Source organism: Cupressus sempervirens, chromosome 10 (genome assembly GCF_028749045.1).
Source record: "Cupressus sempervirens isolate cs-2001-9-10 chromosome 10, ASM2874904v1, whole genome shotgun sequence".
Lineage (NCBI taxonomy): Eukaryota > Viridiplantae > Streptophyta > Pinopsida > Cupressales > Cupressaceae > Cupressus > Cupressus sempervirens.
The window spans coordinates 654,574,050-654,601,033 of record NC_143127.1 but is presented as its reverse complement, the minus strand read 5'-3'; positions in this window follow the sequence as shown (position 1 = coordinate 654,601,033).

Below are 26,984 nucleotides of genomic sequence, written 5' to 3'. Positions count from 1 at the left end.
TGTGCGTAGCATGTGCACAGTGGCATGGTGCACATGGGGTGCACAAAAGTGATGTACACGTAGGGTGCACTACAACAAGGTGCATGTGCAATGGTGCATGGTAGCGAGGTACATGCAGGGTGTGCAGCCTAGTGTTCATTCATTATATATGTTTTGTGTACCTGTTGGTGTGGATGCATAGAGCCAGATACGAAGTGCAGAGAATGCTAAGGGTGAGTGCACTACAAAGCTCAGAGTTTGCAAAGGCAAAAAATGAAAAATAACAAGGTGGAGTTGGGAGGGAGAGTTGGGGTTTATATAATGCCACTCACCCTCAATGGTGCATCGTTGCATGCTTGTGTAGCTACATAGGTGTACGATGTCACATCACCAACGGTGATGCACACCTGCATCGTAGGGGAATTGCATGGTTGCACAAAAAATAATTATTTTCCAATTTTCCAATTTTTTGATTTTATGATTTTTTGGATTTTTCAATTTTTTGACTTTTTATGACCTTTTTTGATATTTCACTTTTTACTTTTATAACTCTTTGACATTGGGACACAGACTTGGGGCCTCAGAATTGGCCCCAATCTGAGAAAAAAGTAAGGGGTCCCCATTTCTTAATCAAAATGGGGTGTGCGTTGTGGAACCACAATAGGATGACATGTTTATGAGTCATTTTTGGAAAACCTTGTCGAGCAGGTTGGTAACTAACCTATATTTTGGATCAACTTACCACCCTCAGAATGATGGCCAAACTAAGGTGGTTAATAGGGTGTTTGGTAACTTGTTAAGGTTCCTAACCAAGGAATATGGTTAGAAATGGGACATGATTATTCCTCAAGCAGAATATGCATATAACGACAGTGTGAAGAATACAACATGTAGAAGCCCATTTGACATTGTTAATGGGATGCATCCAAGGGGTGTGTGTGTGAACTTAGAGACCTTGGAGCTATGGATTATAGCAATGGTTAGGTTGAAGACTTCACTAAACATGAAAGAAATCCAAGAATAGATGAAGAAGACTATACAAGAGACTACACAAAAATTCAAGGCTAAAGTAGATGAGAAGAGGAGGGATGTTCAGTTTGTCGTAGAAGATTATGTCATGGTACATTTGAAAAAATCTAGGTTGTAGAAAGGGGTTCCTAATAAACTATAAACTATAGATGAGGATGTGGTAGATTTGATCAAGTTTAAAGAGCCTTTAACTGAAGTAGATTTGAACGTATAGGAGGGTTTGAAAGGATGTGGCATCTAATGTCCTACCTCCCAAGATACAACTAGAGGTAGAGAAAGTATTAGATTCAAGAGTCAAGAAGACTACTAGAAACAAGGTGTACATGGAACATCTGATCAAGTGGAAAGCTAAACCAAAGTCAAAGGCAACATGGATTGCAGCTATAGATTTCAAGAAATTGGGAATTACTAATGACATATTGTCTACAAGAGTGGCACGATTTACTCTTGTGGGGAGCATGGTGCAGGAGCACCTAGGTAAGGCTACCTAGTAACCTAGCGCTACATGTTGAGTTTTGGCTTACGGTGGCCTTGGCCAATCCACTAGTGAAATAAAGAGGTTAGTGAGTTGTAGAGTATGACTTAGCCATTAGGAGGTCTAATTGGGTCCTCATTACTACATGGTTGTCCAAAGCTGCTTGGTGATGTGCAAATTGTTGTCATCATTTCTGAGGATGAAAATTGTACATTTAGAGTGTTGTATTAGTCAACTAAGGGGTATAATGATGATTTCATGTCATAAGTGACATCCAAGAACTTTGTAGAGTTTCATGGGTTTTTGACCAAGTTTGGTCTGACTAGGAAAAAAGTTCTCAAGTTGCATGAAAATTTTGCAAAATTGCAAAAGTTGTCATGACAATTTTTATTGAAAAAAGTGTAATTTTGATTAGAAGGTTGAATAACAAACTCAAAGAGATTGGATAATGTGTAGTTGATCTATATAATTCCTCCCTCAACCTATAGAAAAGGTTGGATGACATTGTGAAAGAATTTTGGTTAATAGGCAAGCATTTTTCTATGTTGTTTTATTACTGTACAAGAATTTTTGCTTCTTATGGGTACTTCATGGATTGAATCCCATAATGTTCCTTGTTCATAAGTTGCTTGATATTTTTATCTAGTTCTATGAGTGATTAGATAAGTTGTTGATTCCACTTCATTTTCTTTTTGTAAATGGGGTCATAACTCACCTTTCCACCATGGCATATATACAATATATTGGAATGTGTGAGATGACTCCTTGTACTATAGGCATACAAGAGCTTGGGCCTTGGAAAGAAAGTTTTGTCTTTTTACAGTGATACTCTAAGCAAGCCAAGTGAGCATAATTAGGGATCATAGAGTATACAACATTATTTTATGGGATTGCTTCAATCAAAGTGGATGGGAAGAAAGATATGAGGGTGGAGAAGTCCTATGCCCAAGGTGAAGTCATGGTTGCATGATTTGGTAGGTATTTGAACAAACCCTTGTGAACTATGTCAACATATTTGAAAACACTTGATTTTAGGCTTAAAGAAAAACAACCCATTGTACATACAGTTTGGAGAAATGAGACTAGATGAATCTCAAAGGTGTTCCAAAAGGGCATTAGGATATAATTTTTTTTCCACCTTATTAATCCTTTTTCCAAGCTAAGTGTCAAAAGGTGAGTTAGGAGGCCTAATTCCTTGTAGTCTTGTTAGGCCTAATTGGGAGAATTATTTTGAAATTGATAGACATTTCTAAAGATATTTGGTGGATGAGGATTGAAATGGCCCTAATACTCTAGGGACAACCCGCTTTTTCCACTTTGACCAAGTTATTATAATATGTGGACATTTGGTGTGGATGACCTAGTGAGGCATCTAGGAGTGTTGTTAGATGGATTTTTTTTATTCACCGATGTGGACAAGTTGAAAGAAGGGAGGATTGGGGAATGAAATTCTTCTAAGTAAAGCTAGTACAATAACCCTAGTAGGCTAGAGTAGTGTCCTAGAGGAGAACCTTAGAGAAGATAGGGTTAAGGAGCAAGACTTGTCCTTACATTAACTTTCTCATATGATAACCCATTGACATAAAATGCATATCACCTATTCCTCCATGAACCCCATTTTGTAACCTCCCTAGACACCTCATTCACATTTTGGGCCATTTTTTCAAGTGTAGTCGCTAGGGTTGAGTGGTTAAAAAGTGTAGATAACTGCAACCTATTGACCATTTATGTAATATTAGCACTATTTTGTGCAAGGTTTTTTATGAGATCCTCTTGTGTGTATTTAAATAATGTAATGGTATGTGTAGAGGGTTTATAGGCAGAACTAGTTGTTGAATGGGAACATTGAGTGGAGGGTTTTTTGGTTGTGTCACTACAGGTGGAAGGATTTGTGTTTGTGTCATAATGGGTGGAGTGTTTTGTGGTTGTGTCACTATGGATGAAGGGTTTGATTGTGTAGGAGGTGGTCTTTCACCTCTTCCTCATTTTATTGGATTCATTGATGCATAGGATATTAAATAAAAATTAAAAAATTACAAAACCACATTAAAAACTATGATGGAAAAATACATAAATAACAAAAAGAATGAAGACATGTCTTGTTTTCAGGGTGTCATGGATGAAAATGCAAGAAAATTTCTCTTTTCTTTACAAACCCGATTATGCTTTCTCTTCTTCCTCTCCAATCCATGTTATTTCTATGATTTGAGGGTATAAAAATGCCCTTAGATGTGGGCAGCATAAATAATTTATGTTTCTTAAAACCTGCTCTAGTTTTAACAAATCCAGTTGTGTTTTGAGAAACATAATTTTTTAAAACCTAAGTGGGTTTTCAAATAAGATTACTTTAAAAACCTAATTAGGTTTTTTGAATTATAATGGCTAGGCTTGGATACTAAGCTTGGCCCACATTTGACTTTTAAATAACCTAATCGTGTTATTGAAAACCCAATCGTGTTATTGAGAATTTTTAATTTGTTTTTGTTGGGTAGACCCATTTTTTCGTACACCAACATGGTGCACTCACCATACAAGTGAAGAAGACAATTATGTTGAAGCCTTGAAGAAGTGATCAAATATTGACCAAAGACATTGGCTTGATAGAGGAATAGAGCAGAAGATTAAGGTACTTCCAATACATGTCGAGTGATGCTAGGGTCAATTGAGTACTAGTTTGTGCTTAAAAAAGTAGTCTTAATCGAGCATTAATATTTCTCAATTGAAAATATATTTGTGGAATAAGAATTTAGTAATGACCAATTAATCTAGTGATGACCAAGGGTTAGAACATTGTGTTGGCCAAGGGACAACATTTTAATAGTTTATGAGAAATCATGATTTGCACCCAACAAAGTTGATTTCTTAGAATATGCAGAGCATGTTGAAGATAAGAATGGATGACCTAGAAAATTTAAAGCAAGTGAAACTGTATTTTCACATTTCTATGCATTGATTTAGTGAGAAGTTTTTAAAAGAGAAAGGGATGAACAAAAAGGTGGATAGATTCAATTTATGTGTTGAATCTTATCATAACTCTAAGATCTACAGTGATTTTTAAGTGGAAAATTATTAGAATTACCTATTTAGTGAGGTATAAGAGCTAAGCTCATGTGTGTTCAAGTGGGTGTGAATGCCTAGAAATGTTGGATAAATTGTTGATGCTATTGATTTGAAAACTTAAGTAGAAGGTTAAGAAGAATTGAGAAGAGGTGAAGAGCGATTGCTTGAAGGGTTGCTAAGTGAATTAGAGACTAAGATGACAATAAAGGCCAGTCAATGTATTAGCATTTGAGATAAACTAAGATCTATATTTTCAAAGTGAGTCATATTTGCTAAAGAAAAACTTTCTATTACTTTCAAACCATTGTATTAGTATTGAAACCCTTTAATCAAGGTTGACATAATAGTCATATGTAAATCCTTTAATCAAGGTGGAATTCTAATGGAATATTTTAGAGTCCTCTAACAAGGTCACTCCTAAAAAATTGATTAAATTCTTTAACAAGGTCACATTTAAAAATGTGTTTTGTAACCTTTAACAAGGTTGGCTTGTAACCTATCTCACTTTGGAAGAGTGAAAAGATTGGTGACATGTTACTAGTGGTTTTGTCCAACTTGGGTTTCCACATTAAATTCTAGTGTCAAACTTATGTGGATGTTATTTGTGATGATTTACTATTAATCTTTATATTCTACAAGTTTGTATATATATGGGACAATGGACTACTAGTTTATGTTATTGAAACTTTACTATAGAATGCTGAGCAAATGAATGTTTGGAACCGAAGTAGTTTAAGTGTTTGTTCATTCAATTGGTACATCTGGACCTTAGATAACTGATTCACCCCTCATCTCAAATATTCTAAATACTCTAATAGTTAGGAGTGGCCTTTTTAGAGGACTTTAGATCATTCCATTTGAATGTCACCTTGATTAAAGGATTTTAACTACCACAATCTTTAGAATGTAATAGTAGATTTGATCTATAAAGTATAACTCACTTTGAAAATTTAGATCTCCATTGGCTCATCTATTGATTCATTGATTTCCCTCCATTATCTTCTCCATTAGTGATCTTTTTAGCACTTTCTTAAGCAATCACACTTCATCAAACTCTTTACACTTCTTCTTAGTTACTTTTATCCTCACAACTTCTCCTTAAGATCACCAATCAACAAAAAAAACCTTTGAAATTTTTTCTTATGCCCCCTTAACTAGGTAATTATAATATTTTCCACTTAAACATCATTGTAGATCTTAGGATTATGTCAGATTCATCAAGTCCTTCCATCAATTTTCTCTCTATCATCCTTCTTGATATTTCTAGAAACCTCTGATAAAATACTTGCATTTAATCATATAAAAAACTCTCTTCATGCATTAAATACTCTATTTCATTAATCTTCATCTTGCATATGCTTTGACTAATCTAAAATTTCAACTCTTTTGACTTAAAATTTAATTCATTTACAAACTCTAATTTTTTTTGTCACTCAAAAATCACTTATTTTTTCTCAGTCATCACTTTGTATCTTGGAATACACTATTGTGTCTGGCTTATCATTCACTAACTCAATCGACCATTACTATTCTCACTCATTATGTTCACCTTTATCAACTTGCTTGGAAATAACTATCACTTTGATTAAACTATTAGTTTGACTTCTAGTTAAGTTCCTTAATCATTTGTTCCAACTCCTTTATTGATTGACCAATACTAGTGCTTAGTCATTCTTAGAGTTTAAATCAACTCTTGTTCCTTAACTTATACATAAATTTCATTTGTTTTCTTCACTTCATGTAAATATTAAACAACACATTATATTTTTAAAGACTAACCTATCAAGTGCCCATTGTGATTCTATAATATACACCTTTACATCACTCATGAACATCACTAGCTCACCTTTCTATCTCTTCTTTTCAAGTCCTCTTCATCAATCAATAGATATGGCACTCTATACTATTAGTAAATGTTTCTTTAGTAGGTTAGACAATTTCTTACAAGTAGGTTTGACATCAATGATAAGATAGCAATTATTACTTAAAATTGTAGTTTCCAATAATCTCCCTCTTTGGCATTGATGGAAAAACCTCTAGTTACCATGGAATCCAAAATAATCAAATGTTTACTTTCAGTTCCCTCTATTTTTGTTGTCTCTTTCATATTTTCATTCCTTTTCCCATCCATTGCAATCTCTGGATGCTCCCTCTAACATTGACTATATGATACCCCCTTTATCTTATTAGCACATACTCTATCTCTTTCATATTTCTAGAAACATATGTCTCCCTCTTGAAAATAATTACTTCATATAGATTTTCCCTTAGAATAATAACTACACATCTCCCTCAATATATGAATGGTAACCTATACACACATCTCTCCCTTTGGCAATAATGCGAACAAAATCAACCATTCACATGCATCATATCACTTTTCTCTTAGCATACATAACATATTCATGTCACTATTTTGACTAATATAGAAATTTCATTTCAACATTAACTCTTTGCAGCTTCATCTACTTATGGTTTAGTGTCATTCTTTTCCCACCTTTCGACATCTTCTAATCTGCATCAATCTTGGGAGATATTTTGATCATAACAATTAATGCAATGTAATATTTCTTCCCAGATTTTTTCAAGTAGGGAAATGATCCCTATCTTACCTCTTAGATACTTAAAAGAATCCTTAACTAGAGCCTTTTTGAATATGTCAGCTATCTATACCTTTGTATTGACATATTCCAATATCACTTCTTTGTCTTGTACCAAATCTCTCAAGTAATGGTACTTGATCTCAATATTTTGGCCTTTGTGTGCATCATAGGGTTCTTTGATATGTTTAATAGAACATGTGTTATCACAATATATCACAATAGGTTCAATGATCTCTCCCTTCATACTTTTCAATAATTTCTTGATCCACACAATGTTTAAATAATTAATGCTACAATAGCATATTTAGCCTCTAGTGTAGATTGTGAAATACAATTCTACTTCTTGACTATCGATGAAATCAATCTCTTGCCTATAAATAAAGAACCTCCAGTTGTACTTTTTCTATCATCAACATTCTCTACCTAGTTTGAATCAATAAAATCCTTCAATTCAAACTTATCATTTTTCTTCTACCATATTCCACAATCTTTTGTTTCTTTCAAGTATCTCATGATCCTTTTCACTATTATCATATGATTTTCTCTAGGATTAGTAGAGAATTTAGGAAAAATACAAACTATTAATGCAATGTTAAGTCTACTATGTTCAAGATATTGTAGTTTTCCAATCATTGACCTATATAATGTTTAATTTACCTTAGTAGAGCAATCATTCTTTGAAAATTTATGTTCAATCACCATAGGTGTTCCAATATTGTTGAATCTTCCATTTGAAACATCTTCAAAATCTCCTTCACATACTTATATTGTGTATTATATATGCCACCTATCATTTGATAAACTTTTAATTCCACAAAGAGTTTTATCTCTTCCAATATTGACACCTCAAACTCCTTTAATTGATCAGAAAAATATTTGTGCAATGCATATTTTCCCCCCAATACGATATCATCACAAAAAAATTTAGCTACTAATATATCACTTTTAGATTCATTTTTTAGATACATATTTCTATTGTTATTAGTTCTTGTAAAACCAACATTCACCAAAAAATTATGTAACCTTTCATACCCTACTCTAGGGGCTTGCTTCAAATCATTAAAAGCTTTGTGTAACTTAAATACCACACTCCTCTTGTTTGGATCAAAAAAATCCTTAAATTTTTTCAATGTAAACTTATTTCTCCAAAATTTCATTTAGAAATGCATTTATGACATCCATTTGGTACACTTTGGATCATTTGTAAGAAAAATATGCAAGATAAGTTCTCACTCCTTCCAACCTCTCTACTAGGGCAAAATGTTTCGCCATAGTCAACTCCTTCTTCTTGTGCACATCCCTTACAAACTAATATTCACTTGTTCCTTGTGACTTCACCTTTCTCAATTAGCTTGCTTCTAAATACCCACTTAGTTCCAATAACATTCTTATCCTTTGGTCTAGTAACTGATGCCCATGTCTTATTTTTCTCAATTAGCTCAATCTCTTCATTCATTGCCTTGATCCAATCTTCATTTTCTAAAGCATCTTTAACTGATTTAGGTTCAAACTCATATAATAAGCATGTATAATTCTTCAGTCTTCTTCTTGTCTTGACTCCTAAATACATATCTCCAATTATTTTATTTTTTGCACGATGTATTATTATGTACTTTTCCAATATAGGTTCAAGTCTTGTTTCTTCTTGCTCTTATTCACTAGATTCATTTATCCATTCTTCTTCAATTTTCTCTAGTGCAACTTGACTTCCTTTCTCTAATGGTCCACTATGTCTTCCTATTACTCAAATACTATAGCCTAATGCTCGATGGCCTATTGATTATGTGTAGAAATCTTTGGTAGAACCTCAATAGTACCTAGTTGTTGATGATTAGTAGCCACATTCTCTAGGTCTGGTAAGGTACTTTGTTTAGATTCATAGACATAGAAAAAATTTATGTAATATTCAAGTTCTTTCTGTCATTTTTCTCTACAAATTCATCAACTCTAACATTTTTACATTTCAAAATCTTGTTAGTCTTAGAATTCAAACACTAATAAGCTTTTCTTTTAGTGAAATATCCTAGAAATCTGCCTTCATCACTTTTTGCATCAATTTTAACTTTTCTTACATCTTTCAATATGTAACCCTTACTTTCAAAAGCATTGAAATAATTCACATTAGCTACATATCTATACCAAATTTCAAAATGTGTTTTCTTTGTACCATTCTTCACTTGTACTCGATTCAGAGTGTAGACTGTAGTACTTACAAACTCTCTCCAATATTTCTATGAAACATTTTTCTCCATCATATAATATTTTTTACAATCTATAATTGATCTATTCCTTCTTTCAGTGACACCATTCTATGGCGGAGTCCTTGGTGTACTCATTCATCTCTCTTGATTCCTTTGTCATTTGAGAATATGTTAAACTCACTTGATATTAATTCATCACCTACATTTGATCTTAAGCACTTGATATTCTTTCTTGTTTCATTTTCAACTCTAGCCAAATACCTCTTAAAATTTTGAAACACATCAGATTTTTCTTTAAGAAACATCAAAATCATCATTCTAGAAAAGTCATCAACAAATAGAATGAAATATTTATCACTATAATAGCTCTTGACTCCAATAAGAACACACAAGTTAGTATGAACTAGCTTATCATCAGAAGAATGTTGAAGTTGATGAAAGCTCAGCCCCATAGCTCCCAAGAATCATCTACATGCAAACTGTAGTGCACCAATATTACAGTCAAAGGAACCAACAAATATAAATATATTTTTTCTTTTTCAATGAAAGCATTTTTATTTTATTTTATTTATTTATATTTATTTTCCTTTATCTACAATATTGATGTACATTACTACAATACATTTAACTAACTTCACTAACCACTTTAGTTCCTTCCAACCAGAACATTATTTGAAATTCTAACAAAATGTCTTTATAACCAAATGTATCAATTTCAAATGGAGACACACATTTTCTCTTAGAATCATTTTAGAAACAAAAACATAACAACTTTACTCATTTCTATATACTATAGAATAGTGCATGATGTATAAATTTCTTTAATCACTGAATGTAGCAACATATCAACAAGTATAGTCCACTTATGCAGTCCACTTATACAATTTTCCAGCTTACAAGCTGTCATAAAACACAAGATTGGGAGTTACCCAAGGGTGACTCTCCCTAATACAATAAGAATTCACTTGGAAGTATGTTTTTGCTGCACATGAAAATAAGACAACATCCTTCTTCTCTTAAGGTCTTCAATCCATAGATCACAACCTGTAGTACAACACACACCAACAAGCCCATGGTAATCTCCTCCCAACCTTAGGCCTTTTAAAGGCCACCCCCGAGCAGGGAGAACCTTGACTAGGTGGACATACATTTCTAACAACCATTTACAACACAATGCTCACATTACAAAACTGTTCACACATTTTACAGTTGACAAATAAAACCACAAAAATTCCCAACCAAGGTAGACCACTTAGGATCACATGTAGATCCATCTCAAGGGGTAAGGATGGAAAATGAATGTTGAGGAGACTCCACCTGCAACTATGCCTTCATTAGGCTATACATTTTATACACATGCCTTCACAAGGCAACCCAACACCACATACATGCCCTCACATGGCATCTTTACAATACTTATAACTCCAGCAAGGTGGCATATGGGGCCCATAACACCCATATGGCATCCCTCTCCTACACTAGGAGAGACTCTCACCTAACACATTCCCTATGCACCCCTTACCCTCACAAGGCTCTCTTTCCCTCCCAAGAGATGAGGCGCACCTTGTCACACCCAAAATAGAAAACTGCAACAAGAACACATGAATTCACAACACAAAGTAAATTACAATACACACATACACCAAAACTGAAACATGATCCCTCAACCTTACACAACACAACATTACAACACACCATATTACAACTACATTACAAAAAACTCACATACATAACACAATAAAAATAATCTACTTAACAACAAGCTTTCATAGCAAGGGTACATAAGGTTACCAACCTAGTTTCCAAGCAAATTTGAGCTCCCTCTCTTTTTGCATGCAATCCTCCTCCTAAGCTATCTTCTTCTCCTTGTTTTTTCCTTTCCCAAAATTTTACCCCACTTAGATTCTTTTTCCAGATCCATCCAAAAATTATCCCCTTAAGAACTCTCCAACCAACTCTCCCTAAAGAATGTTTTCTTTTGATGCTTAAGTTTCCAATTCGGCCAACTTGGGAATCCACAATTTTGGGTGCTCTTTTCAATGCCTAGGGAAGCTTATAATACTAAAAAATTCCCCTACCCCCTAGGTATATCATATGGGCTTTAAAATAAGACCTCAAACTACCCCTAGGGATGGTGTAAACCTCCTAGAAATTCACAAAAGGTGTGCATTCGACCTAGCATGGAAAGAATCCCTCTTGGACCCATAAATATACCTAGGGAAAAGAAATCCTACCAAACCACTCCTTGGTTCACTCAACCACCTACCATCCCACAAAGCATGCTACAAAGGAGAACATGTGTCAAGTGACACCACAATACACACAACACACTTGGCAAGCCATCAAGAAAAACAAATTTACTTTTATAGAATCACAATAATACACACAAATTGGTTTTAAAAATAAAATACAAGGGTAAAAAGGTTATACCCTCCTTAGGGTTAACCTTTGTTTTTCCAAACACCTACCAAGGTTCTCCATAAATCCATGGGCTTCTTTCCTGCACACTTATTGCAAATATCAGTAGTCCAAGAATAAGGTGATAAAATGATAACGTAAATATAAATCACATAGATTCTATCATTAATGAATAACATAACTAATATGAAATATGTATTTCCATTCATATCACATTACACACTTCACATTTGTAGCAATTCTCTAATCTAGATAGTAAAACATTATGATCATTTATTCTTACAAAAAATTATGGAATTAATCTACCTTAAGAAATGCATCAAATATAATATAAGTATACAATTCTAGTTTATTCAAATGATACATGAATTCTTAATGTTACTCTAAATATTCTAAGACATGATAATCTAGCACCATATGGAGACCACAATTCAAAAATCAAACATTCACTTGAGTATAACATAAGCTTTAATCATGACATATGGATCATCAAGAAGGTAAGTAAGCATATCTTAATAGCATCATAAAAACTACTTCGAATATTAGTGTCCTAGTAACATCATAAGGAATCATCATATAGCCTAATGATATAGGTATCAATGTCCCAATAACATAACATGAAATCAAATAGTCTAAGGATCAAAATATCAATGTCCATAGGGGGTAATAATGTGTCATCTAGAGTCTAACTATCAAAGTCCAAAAGAAACAAAATGTCAATAGTGCTATGATGGTCGGGGCGGGACATGACACAAACATCTATCACAGAAAGAGAGAAGCATAATCTATGGAGGCTGGAATTCTGAGATCCACAAATGAGACATTCTTGATGAGAAAAAATAGAGATTGCTATTATCAAAAGCGAATGATTTAGATTGCAAAGGGATTAATCTTTATAAAAGGAGATCAAAATCCTAATAGGTAAAACCTAGGTTGCATGATAGTAATTAATAAAATAATTAATTATTTTATGGCTAATTTTTATCTTAACTAAACTAGAGATAATAAGTGACTTAATAATTAAATCATAATGATTTAATTAATAAGGCAATATCTTATTACTCAAACAAAGAAAAAGTCTTGCTCTTGCTCTTGAAGCTAGACTTTTTCATCTTACCCATTTGACATTGTTTACACATCACTTTATCAGGTTTGCTTAATCTTGATAACCCTCTAAGTCTATTTATCTTACTAATTCTTACCAAATTATCAAAGTTCATAAGACATAGCCTCTTATGCCATAACCAAAAATACTTAAACTGTGAAAATAGACAAGTATCTTAAATTAGGTTTAAATAGAGCAAGTTACCTCTTGTTTTCTCTCCACTTTAAAATACTTCACCAATAACATCATAGATCTTTGCCTTATTATTTTGGAAATCAATTCTATAGCCTAAACTAGTCAAGTGTTCCACACTCAATAGGTTATATTTCAAACCATCAACCCAATATGCATTGTCACATTTGATCTTATCATTCAATATCATTAATTTTGTACCTTTCACATAACATGGCACATTATTTTCAAACTTAACACTAATTCCATTATAATGTTCAAACTTCTCAAACTTACTTGTATCACTAGTCACATGATGTGAGCAACCACTATCAATTATCCATTTATCATTCTTACTCACATGTGAAATCAATGTAGTTTTCTCATCTTCATCAGAATCATCTTGCATTGCAACATAAATAACTTCTTCATCATGATAATCATAATTACTATGAGATCCATCTTCTCCAACGATGTAGCAAGATTGCTTACCTTTTTCTTTGTAGTCTTTGTTACCTCAATTTTCACTATTGTCTCTTCTTCCTAAATACTTGAAGTCTTTGCTCTCATCCTTGTCATCTCTACCAAGACCTCTGACAAAAATATGACAAAAATTATTTACATGTAAAAAAATATAATAGGAAGTTTACATTTGTATTTTCCTTTTCCGTTAGGTAGTCTTCTGGACAATAATGCTTCAAGATTATCAAGATCATCATCAGATCCATTGCCACTTTCTACATAATAATAATAATTATTTTTCTTAGACCCTTCAAGGGTCAGTTGTGCATTAAATGCATATTAAATACTAGGAGGGGATTAATTATCAAAATTTGGTAGTACAAATGCATTAAGTCTACCAATTCGACTATCCAAGGTCATATCATAACCAAGTGTACATTTTAGTTCTTGAATTGTAGATACACTAATTATATAGATAGGAAGTAAAGTGCTCAATACTTTACTTATCACAGTTTCATCAGATATATCTCCTCTATCTCCTCTAATAGTATTTTCTACTTATTTAATTAGGACACAATACTATACAATAGTTTCACCTTCTTTATGCAAGTTTGGTTAGTCATTAATGTGACTGCTTCATCCTATATGGATCAAGCAATATAATGAAATATTTGTATATATTTTAGTCTATGTCAAGGCAGTAATTATTGTTGAGCAAGTCTATTAGTTGAGTTATCAAAGATTAGTTTACAAACTAAGTTCATTCATATGCCAATCATGGTAGAGACTAAGCAACACAGATTGAGCCGACTAGATTTTAAGCTAAGTGACAACATGGAGATTGGGCATGGTTGAGTGTCAGCAAGTTCAAGTGTTGAGTAAGCCAATTTTGACATGATTTTTTGTAATGGAAAAAAAATTGAGGTAAACCATTTTTTTTTTGCTTTGTAAGTTTTTATATGATCGAGGAATTAGTTATGGAGGTTATTACACATTCCATTAAGAATTATCAATCACTGTGAAAGATGTTTAGCCAATAAAAAAATAGAAGGACTAAGTGAAAAAAGGGAGGAATCTAGATAAAATTTATCATGATCTAAAAGCTTCACCTAATGGATATTTAAGAAAGCTTTATGACCTAGAACACATGTGTAGAGTATAAGTGATTAAGTGTTGGGTTGTAAGTGAAGTGTGAAGGTAAATTAGGAAGATCAAACAAGCATTATAGACAAGTAGTGAAGTGCAAAGTTAGTGACAAATTATATCAGAGAAGTGATAAAAAATAGTATAGAAGAGATATGTTATCAATATTGTAGTGCAAATTGAAGGATCAAATAGTACTACATTCTAACAAGTGTTTGAGGGTAGAAATCTCTTAATAGAGTGGTCTTAATAGACCTTTGTAAATATCTTAATAGAGTACTCACTTGGCTATGAGCTAAAATCCTTTAATCAAGGTAGACTATATAAGTCTTGTAATCTCTTAATAGTGAAGACCCTTTATAGGGTAGATCACTAGAGGTAATGAAAATTGTAGCCCCAATAGGAATTTTTTTTGTTGTAGTAGTGAAGAATTTGTTGGTGTCCTCCCTACTATAATTTACCTTCACCTTAGAGGGTTTCTGCATAACCAAATCTTTATGTCATGTATTATGACTTTTCTATGTGTTGTGAGTGTTATTCATGCAAGTAGATATTATATTTGATCATATATTATAGTGAATATTTGATTTAGTTTATGGTGATGTTTAGATAAGGATTAATGGAGAAGTTATTAGATATGGTTAATTTTTAAAGTGTTAATTTTTTAATAGATTCTGATTTAGACCCCATCCCTCTCACTATCTCACTTTCCCATTAGATTTCTAGCATATAGGTCTAGGCACATTAGTGTATTCATTATCCAAGTAGTATGATGTAGAATCTCCAATACTAGAAAAGTGTACTCTCATGAGTATTTTTCATGCTAGAAAGTTCTCCTTGGTCAAATTTGGTACCTCTCTTTTTCACATCTTGATCATTAGCTATAGGTCCCTACAAAATTTTCTTACAAGAAACTAGGATCTAATACCATTTGTTAGAAAGATTGAGAATAACTAAGAGTGGGGTGAATCAGTTATCCTTAGGTCCATATGTACCAATTCAACTTTTAACAGTCTCAAATAACTTAATCAATTTCATAGAAAAACTTGGCCCATAGAGTACATCATCAACAATTTAACATTCTTTAACTTTTTATTCTATCTATGAGTGTCGACTAATAGTAAAATAAATAACTTTAAAAATAGTCATGCATAAAACAACATCGACACATGTAAATAACACTTTGACATTAGTATTTAACTTGGAAACCCATTTTGGGAAAAACTATCAAGTAATATGCTACCAATTTTTTACTATTTTGAAGTGAGTTTAGTTAAGAGTCAACTCTATTAAAGGTTATAAACCACATTATTAAATGTGACCCTATTAAAGGATTTAATCAACCTATTAGGAGTGGCCTTGTTAGAGTACTTTGGATCATTCTATTAGAATGCCACCTTGATTATAAGATTTACAAACTCTTAGGTCAACCTTGATTAAAGGATTTTGATTACCCTAATGGTTAGAATGTAATACTATGTTTTATCTATAAAGTACAACTCCCTTTACAAATTTAGATCTCCATTCTCTAATCTCTTAGTTCATTGACTGGCCTTCATTATCATCTTCATCATTGATCTACTTGGAACCTCCTTAATAAATCACACTTCATCAAACTCTTCACACTTCACCTCTAATTCTCATCTCCTCACAGCTTCTCCTTAAGATCATCAATGAACAACAAACCAATCTTTTAAAACATCTCTTATGCCTCCTTAAATAGGTAATTATGATATTTTTATTCTTAAACACCATCATAAATATTAAGGTTAGGTCAGATTCATCGAATCCTTCCATTATTTTGTTCTCCTTCATCCTTCTTGATATTTCTAGAAACTTCTAATCAAATGCTTTCCTTTGACCATATAAAAAACTCTCTTTATGCATTAAATAATCTAGCTCATAAATCCTTATCTCCCACATGCTTTAACTAATCTAAAATGTGAACATTGTTGGCCTCAAATTCAATTCTTTTACAAATTATAGATGTCACTCTAAAAATCACTATGTTGTTTTACTCTATCATCATTGTCTACCTAGGCATAAACTATTATATCTCACTTAGCATTCACTGACTTTCTTGACCATTACTATGCTTGGTCTCTACTCATCTTCATCAACTTGCTTGGCAATAATTATCACTCAACATAAACTATTTATTTAGATACTACATAAGTTCCTTAATCTTCTATTCTAACTCCTTCTTTGACCGACCAATGTTGCTACTTAGTCCTACTTAGAGTTTAACTCAACTCTTTTCCTTTCACTTACACTTTAATTTTATTTTTCTTCTTCACTTCATGTGATGATTAAACAACAAATTATCTTGTTAATGACCAACTTGTCAATTTCCCATTGTAATTCCATAATACTTAACATCACATCACTCATAAACATCACTAGCTCACCTTGTTATCTCTTCTTTTCAAATACTCTTCATCAATAAATAGATATGACACTCTACACTATTAGAAAATGTCTATGTAATTAGTTATGCAATGTCTTATTAGTAGGTTTGAGATCAATGACAACATAACAATTGTTCCAATTATAGTTTCCAAAATCCCACATCATGATTGATAAAGGATCAATCAATTTTATTTTCTTTGTGTTGTAATAGAATATTTTCCAAACCTTGTAGTTTGATCATCACCCATTTATTTTAATGGTCCCATTTTTCCAAATTGACCAATGGTGGTCAACTATGGTCAACCCATAATTAGGAGGATCCTAGGATGTTAGGATGTCATTTTATCTTGATATATAATATTTTGCATTAAATTGGAAACCAAGTTGCACAAGCTAGCCAAGAATGTAAAAACTTGTCATTTTGTTGTAGAGTTGTCAAAGCTCAACTTTGACAACTTTTACAAATTTCTCATGTAATCAAGTTCCAATGGTCAGTTGGTTCAAAATATGGTTGAAATAATTGGACAAGGAATGATTTAAGACTTTTGGTTGAAGAATGATGTAACTTGAAGTTTTTGGGCAATTAAAAGGTGATTTTTCTGTTAATCAATTAAGACTTTGCTAGTTGTATTTCCATAAATCGTGATTGCATAGATTGGGTTGTATTGATCCCTCTAAATTTTTAATAAGGATTGGTATTTATACGAGTTCAAATCCATTGATGTTTTATTTTAACACATTTTATTTTATATTTAGGGATTCATAACAAATTTAATCCAAAATGGTCTATATAGTTGCATATATCAAGTGTTTCATAAAGAAATGATTTTCCCTAAAACTCCATTTTTGAAATCACATGATTCTTAGGGAATTTTAGGTTATTCAATGTACTATAGCATGGTTTTTTTTGGGGTCATCACCTTCAATTCCTAAATTTTCATAATGCCCTAGGCTTGGCATTCATGCATGACAAAAGAAATTGAAGAAAATTATTTTTCTATAGATATGGAGAAGACCAAACAAAATTTTGATTTATGTTAAAAAATACATTTCAAAAGTTTTTTGTCAAACCATCACTATTTATGGATTTGTAAGCCATCTTAGCCCAATTTAGGTTAGTTGAGTAAATGATAAAACCTAAATCCCATTATGTGAACTTTCTTACTTCATCAAAAATGGTATCTAGATAAAATGATATTTGGTGGGTTATAAAGTGTTTTTGGAATAAAGCTCAATATACCTGATTTAGAGGGCTAATTGCATTAGGTATGTTTTAGGTCAAGTTGTATTAAGACATTGAATGTGCTTTTTTTAATGTTTTTAAGTGAGATATAATTGGTAGAATTAATCAAGAAGGATATAGGGGACTTTCACACACCTTAGATGTCCATTGAAAGATCTCAATTGGCAATTGGGGTGTAATTAACCAGGAAGCTCTTAGGGGGGAAAGATGGTTTTTTGTAAGGGGTTGAGACCAAGTTGTAAATCAGATTTATCTACTAAAGGGAGGACCTTAAATGGGTTCCTAGGAGCAAGGCTAAAGAGAATACTCAATGTTGGACATGCTGGAGTGATTAGGGCCAAGTTTGGTGCCTAGAATACAAATCAATCTACATTACCCTAAGGATTCTTGAGGTATACTCTTGCATTGTGCATCACAAAACCATAAGATAACCATATTCTCTTTAAAGTTCTTCACTCCTAACTGCTTAGTTTTCCCCTTCTTTATGTGCCTCTTTTGAATAGAAACTCATTCAACATTCTCCTTGTTACTTATATCTTCATATTTTGTATCATTATATTTGTTCTAATAATTCACTTTAATTGTATTGTGATTATGTTTTTAGTATTTGTGAAAATATATGAACCACCAATTTCGATCAATGTTATCAAACCCAAGTGAAGTATTTATTTTATTTTCAACAATTTGACCAATGTTTATATCTAAATTTATGTTATTATCTAAAATAGAAACAAGATCACTTGATGTATACTCAAGTTATCCTTAGATGTCTCATTATTGTGTTCCTCTTATATGTTCAAATCCCTATTCAACTCTTTTTGAGGTATCATAGATATATTTTCTACATCAAGTTGTGTTTCCAACTAGATCTGTAGACTAGGCATGGAAGTAGTTAGAGCATTCACTTGTTTACTTATCTTATGGGTTTCTTCAACCTCCAAAGAAAAATGAATCTTAACATTCCTTCCCTCATAGCATTGCACATTTCTACAATATATATTCTCAAAAAAGTGTTGATTTTTAGAAGACTAGAGTTTGTAAGAATTATTAAAATTCTCTTTTTTATTTATATCCACCAAAAATATTTTCCATTTTCATACTCTATATACCTATTCCATGATCAAAATTAAAATGAAATGGCATTTAAAGAGGGAAGAAAATAAATATCCATCATGGTATCATGGATTATAGAAAATATAATTATATATTTCTATTATGTTGTCATATCCATAAGAAATAGACTCATAAAGGAGTCATCAATTTCCCTAAGAATCGCATAGTTCAAAAAATTTAAGAGGAGGCAAAGGGAATAAATCCATGTAGGAGAACTAACCCCTAGGTTCATTTGTAGGTCAAACACAATCTTTTCAAGGTCCTCCATACAAATGAAAAAAAAATTCTTCCCTATTGAAAAATCTAAAAGGAATGAGGACATTGACCATACTATTGATTTTAGCATTTCTTTAAACTATCCATTATGAATCAGATAATGTTCTAGAATAATATTGTTATAATTTTATGTGGATATAATTATGGTTTTTATCATTAATAGTTTTTATTCATACCAACATTTCTTGGATTCATAAATAGGATCCTCTCCCCAAGAATGGTGCAGTGGAGGAGGTGAAGAGTTAGGAGAATTTTAGTATTCCTAATTCAATGGAGGATGTGGTTGTGGAAGCATCTATTTTCATCCCCAATCTCTTCTTTTGGAATGATGTCTTGATTTCCTCAAGAATTTGATCCCTTGTTGACCCAGCTGCTAGCTAAAACCTTCACTTCTAATAAGAAGACATATCTATTGTCTACCTAGAATATAGATCTTCTAGAAGACCAAGTTCTTCTTGGAGATGGTGTGTCAGATTAGGTTTCGAAGAAATTTATTTGGGTGTATTCATTTGTTATTCCATGCCCTAATGGCATGGATGTTGAAAATAGATTGAAAAGATCATTGCTGAGAGAAATTATTGAAAGAGGGAGAATATTGAAGAAGACTATGTGCTTCATGTTATATTATGGTGACTGATCAGGAAAGTACTGTATTATGGCTGACATATGGCTGACATGTTGTAATCCTAGAATGGATAAAATACTTGTATAAAAGGGTTTAGGGTTAGGTATTTTTCATGATGTTGTGATGCAAAATTGCTTCTTGCGGCAATATTGAGCTGTAAGGGATTACGGATTGTAATCAAGTTGTAATAATTGGATTGTAATAATATTGGACTTGCTGTTTGGTGGATGTAGCCTAGGGATTGGGTGAACCATATTAAATCTTGGTGCCTTGTGTTCATTTTCTGTGTGATCTATTATTTTCTATTATTGGTTATATTTGCATGTAGTTTTTATTTCTGTCTGTGGTTTATCCTAACAAGTGGTATCAAAGCGAGGTTGTCTTTAAATTATCCTCTGTAGGAAAGTCTCACAGTTAAGTTGGAGTCTCATGGTTGAGTGGGAGTGATAGAAAATGAGTGTAAGCTGAGGGTTGATAGGTTTAATGGGCAAAACTTCCAGTTATGGAAGATGCAAATGGAAGGCTATCTATATCAGAAGGATTTATGGAAGCCATTGGAAGGCAAAGCCAAGAATTAGGGAACTATGTCAGAGGCTGAATGGGATCTTTTGGATAGAAAAGCACTCGAAAGCATTCAGTTATGCTTGGTACCATTGGTGGCATTTAATATTACAAAAGCAAAGATGACAAAAGATTTGATGAAAACCTTAGCGAAACTGTATGAAAAGCCCTCCGCTTCAAACAAGGTATTTCTCATGAAGCATTTATTTAATATGAAAATGGTAGAAGGTGGATCTGTTGCAAATCATTTAAATGAGTTTAATACTATTACTAGTCAGTTATCTTTTGTGGATATCAATTTTGATGAAGAAATTAAGACTCTCTTGATTTTGTGTTCTTTTCCTGAAAGTTGGAATGGCTTGGTAATGGCAGTGAGTAATTATGTTCCTAGATCTAGTACCCTAAAATATGATGATGTGATCGATGTTGTTTTGAGTGAGGAAACTCGTAGAAAATCCTTAGGTCGATCTACATCAGGAAGTGCTTTGAATGCACAAAGTAGGAGCAGAATGAGTAAGAGAGGAAGTAACTCTCGAAATCATGAGAAATCAAGAGGAAAGTCAAAGGGGAGGAGGTCTCAATGGAGAGGACCAAATGATTGCTGGTACTATGGGAAACTAGGGCACAAAAAAAAAGATTGCTAGAATCGAAAGTAAAATGAATTAGAAAAATTAGATGGAGACAAGGAGGAAAATGTGGTAAGTAACAAATCCGAAGAGGATGCTTTGCTTATGTCTCTAGAAAGTGTAGATGATTCATGGGTTTTAGATTTTGGTGCTTCATTTCATGCTACACCTCATAGAGGATATTTCATTGATTATGTCCAAGGGGATTTTGGGTTTGTTTATTTGGGGGATAATGAACCTTGTCAAATTGTTGGAAAGGGAAAAAGTAAGATTAAGTTGCAGAATGGGAATCATTGGCTACTACATGAGGTAAGACATGTTCCAAGGCTGAGTAGGAATTTAATTTCAATGAGGCAACTTGGTGATGAGGGTTGTGTAGTTACTTTTAATGATAAAAATTGGAAGCTTTCAAAAGGTTCCCTTGTAGTAGCAAAAGGTGTGAAAGTAGGCACCTTATATCTTTGTACAGGTCATATTGTTCCTTCTACTTTGATTGTTTCAGAGAAAAATGAATGTTCAGGAACAATTGTTGTAGTTGAGTAGGAAGAACACATAGCTGTTGTAGATTCTGATATAACACTATGGCACAACAAACTTGGGCACATGAGTGAGAAAGGTATGAAAGTACTTCATTCAAAGAAAGTTTTACCAGGTCTGAAATGTGTTAATATGGATTTCTATGAAAGTTGTGTGTATGGAAAACAAAAGAGAGTGAGTTTTGTAAATACTAGGAAGGAAAACAAAAAGGAGAAATTAGACCTTGTGCATACAAATGTATGGGGACCAGCTCAGGTATCTTCCCTTGGTGGCTCTTATTATTATGTTACATTTATTGATGATGCAACTAGAAAAGTATGGGTTTATTTCCTCAGACATAAATTTGATGTATTTCAAACTTTTAAGAAATGGAAATGCTTGGTTGAAAATGAGACTGGTAAGAAATTAAAATGTCTTAGATTTGATAATGGTGGTGAGTATTGCAGTCATGAATTTGAAGATTATTGCTCCACTAATGGTATTCGTAGACCAAAAACTATTCCAAGGACTCCACAGGAAAATGGAGTGGCTGAACGCATGAACATGACTATAATGAAGTGTGCAAGGAACATGAGGTTGCATGCTGGGTTGCCCTTACACATGTGGGTGGAGGCTATCAATACTACAGTATATTTGATTAATAGAGGTCCCTCTACTCCTTTGGGTTGTGGTATTCCAGAGGATGCATGGGCTGGTAAGAAGGTGAGTTATTATTTTTTCAAGACCTTCGATTGTGAAGCTTTTGCTCATATAGACTCTGAAAATAGAACCAAGCTAGAAGCTAAATCAAAGAATGTGTCTTTGTTGGATATGGCATTAATGAATTGGGTTATAGGCTTTGGGATTTTGAAAATCATAAAATTGTTAGAAGTTGGGATGTCATATTCAATGAGAAAGTATTGTACAAAGATCTGTTGCAGCAACATGAGAAGAAAGAAGATGATTATTTATTGTTGGATGATACTCCAAAAGCTAATGTTCTAGCCATTCCTTATGATGTGAAACAACTGCAACAAAAAATACCACACACGCCAGTGAATGTTAGATGATTAACGAGAAAAATTAAACCTCCACAAAGATTTTCTCCCTCTTTGTATTCTATTTTACTTATTAATGCTGGTGAACCTGAAAGTTATGATGAAGTTGTGCAGGTGGATACTAAGATTTAGTGGGAGTCAGAAATGAAAGATGAAATGGACTCTTTGCTGAAGAATAAGACATGGGATCTATGCAAGTTTCCTGCAGGTAAAAAGGCTTTATAGAATAATTAGGTTTACAAGTTGAAAGAAGAGGAAGGAGGTAAGAAAAGATTTAAGGCCAAGTTAGTTGTAAAAGGATTTGCACAGAAAAAGGGAATTGATTTTGATGAGATACTTTCTCTTGTTGTTAAAATGACTTCTATCAATATTGTTTTAAGTCTTGTGGCTACTGAAGATTTGCATTTAGAGTAGTTGGATGTTAAAATAGCCTTTTTTCATGGTGATTTGGATCAAGAAATATATATGGCTCAACCACAGGGATTTGAGGTCAAAGGTAAGGAGAACTTAGTGTGCAAATTGAAGAAAAGTTTATATGGCTTGAAACAAGCACCTCGACAATGATATCTGAAATTTGACAGTTTTATGCATGAGCATGGATATAATAGGTGTCATTCAGATTACTATGTTCATTTTAAGAGGATGGATGATGATAGCTACATTATTTTATGTTTATATGTTGATGATATGCTTGTAGCTAGGTCTAACATGGATCATATTAAGGGGTTGAAATGCCAATTAGCAGATGCATTTGCTATGAAGGATTTGGGGGCAGAAAAAAAAATCCTTGGTATGAAGATTTGCAAAGATAGGAAGAACAGAACATTGATGCTATCTCAGGCCAATTATGTTGAGAAGGTGTTGCAACATTTCTCTATGGAGAATGCTAAAGCTGTCAGCACAGCTTTACCTGGTCATTTGAAGTTGACCAAGGAGATGTGTCTAAAGACACAAAAAGAGGAGGATAAGATGTCCAAAGTACCTTATGCTTCAGCTATAGGAAGCTTAATGTATGCTATGGTATGTACTAGGCTAGATATTGCACATGCAGTGGGAGTCGTTAGCAGGTATATGAGTCATCCAGGATTTGAGCATTGGAATGGTGTCAAGTGGATTCTCAGATATTTGAGAGGAACATCCAATAAGTGTTTACACTTTGGGAGATCTACTACTAATTTACAAGGCTATGTTGATTCAGATTTGGCAGGGGATATCGATACCAGGCAGAGTACTACAGGTTATGTCTTTACTATTGGTGGGGCAGCCATGAGCTGGGTTTCTAGGTTAAAAAAGATTAATGCTCTATCCACTATAGAGGCAAAGTATGTTGCTACTATAGAGGCAGCCAAGGAGATGATATGGCTTTAGTTCTTCTTGGAAGAATTGGGACATCCTCAAAAGGATAATTATTTGTTCACAAATAGTCAGAGTGCCATTCATCTTGCAAAGAATTCAGCTCGGCATTCTAAGACCAAACACATACAATTGTGGTACCATTTCATTCGATCAGTTTTGGAGGATGGATAGTTAAAGCTAGAGAAGATCCATACAAATGACAATCTAGCAGATATGTTGATAAAGGTTGTAACAAGGGAGAAGCTGAACTCCTCTTCAGCTTCGGTTGGTCTTCTAGACTGAACATGAATAAAAGAATAGTAGAGTCTAGGGTGGTTTGATCTTGTGGGATCCCCATGTGGTAGTGGTATTGCTATAGGATCAATCTCCAAGTGGGAGATTGTTAGATTATGGTGACTGATCAGGAAAGTACTATACATACTTCATAATTAGTGGGTCATGTTTGATGTTGTAGCCAACATAATATGGCCGACATATGGCCGACATGTTGTAACCCTAAAATAGATAAAATACTTGTATAAAAGGGTTTAGGGTTAGGTATTTTTCATGATGTTGTGATGAAAAATTGCTTCTTGCAGCGGTATTGAGCTATAAGAGATTATGGATTGTAATGGGGTTGTAATCACTGGATTGTAATAATATTGGACTTGTTGTTTGGTGGACGTAGCTCAGGGATTAGGTGAACCACATTAAATCTTGGTTCCTTGTGTTCATTTTCTATGTGATCTATTATTTTTTGTTATTGGTTATATATGCATGTAGTTTTTATTTCTATTTGTGGTTTATCCTAACACTTCAATCATTATTTTGTCACTAATGTCAAACTTGCTATTAGCAGGTAAGAAAATTGCTTATAAGATTCAAGTATTATCACTTATTTGATAATGAAGAGGATTCAATCAAAAGATGTAACAATATCATCTAGAGGAAAGCTTGATTTATTCTTATGTAATGAAGTACAAGGATCAGTTAAGACAGTGATGATATGATGTAATAATAATCTACTCAAAGTTAAAAAGGTTGGTTACACCTAGAAAGTTTAGAAGAACAAGTTACACAAAATTTTTCTACCAAGTTTGACTGAGTGGATACTAGGTGCTGAGAAAATTCAGTGCAAGACAAACAAAAAGAATAGTTGGAGCCAAGTAAAATTTCATTCTAGTGTATAACGAGCAAAATTTTTGATGGTGAGTAAAGTTTAGTTGATGTTGAGCACTAGTAAACTTTAGTTTGTGTCGAGTGATTTCACAGTGGATGCTGAGAAACATAGTATGTGCCAAGCATCAAAAGGATGATAATGCCAACCTACTACATTATTTAAAAGATCATAGATTCAATGAATCTGAGCCTACAGGTTTATTTTCTTGAATTTTGTGAACTAGGTGTAAGATAAGGTTGATGAGCTTATGGCACAAAATTTGAGGTAAACCATTTTTGGGTTAATTCAAAGTGGATTCTAGGAGAAGTTTATAGAAGAGATATGAGATATGGGGTAGATATATTGTATCCTACCTAATCCATCCAAATCCTAAATTGGATGATGAAAAATGAGCAAGAAAATATATTGATTTCCTATTTATAGGAATGGCTAGTCATGAAACAAGGTTGTCATGTGTAAGAACCTAAGGGAGACAAAAGAATCAAGAGTTGTGCTTAATCTAGTGACCTAAGAGAAGAGTCTACAATGTCATGTTAATTAATAAGGCTTAGGGTGATGAATTCTTGAAGGGTGAACAAGCTATCAAAGCTACAAAGTATGAAGTCCAAGTAGAATTGAGGACTAAACAGAGATCTATAATATACAAGTAAAGTTTTAAGTTGTATCAGATCAAAGCCTTACTATTACTCTCTAATAATTGTATTAGTCTAGGGTAAATCATGTCGATTAAGGTTGACCTAATATTCATTTGTAAATCCTTTAACTAGGTGGCATTCCAAGTGAATGTCCTAAAGTCCTCTAACAAGGCTCACTACTAACAAGGTGATTGAAATCCTTTAACCGGGTCACATTTAACAATGTGCATTGTAACCTTTAACAAGGTTGGCCTTTCACAGGGTATCACTTTAGAAGAGTGAAAAGAGTAGCATGTTATTGGTTTTTTTTTCCAAATTGGGTTTCCACGTAAATCAATGTGTCAAGTGTATTGATGAATCTATTATGTTTCATGCTTTACATTTTTGCAAGTTGATTTAACAGTAACCTACAAGTTTTTAGTGATTGCATAATATTTTAAATGCATGCATGAGTATAAATGTTTTATGGGTTCACTAAGTTGTGAACAAATTTATTTATACATCTGTACCTTGGATAACTAATTCACCCCCCTCTTATTTTTTCTATCGTATTCCAACAATTGGTATTAGAGCCATCTGCTTAAGAGAACTATTTTGAAAGTACTAAAGCATAAAGATCAAGATGTCAAAAAGAGAAGTATTGAAGCTCAACACAGATAACTTTCTTGCATGGAAAAGTTTAATGAAGCTGCACCTTGGAGGACTTGGAGATCATGCACAATCTACCATTTCTATGGAGCATGTTCATTTTTCTAGTGCCC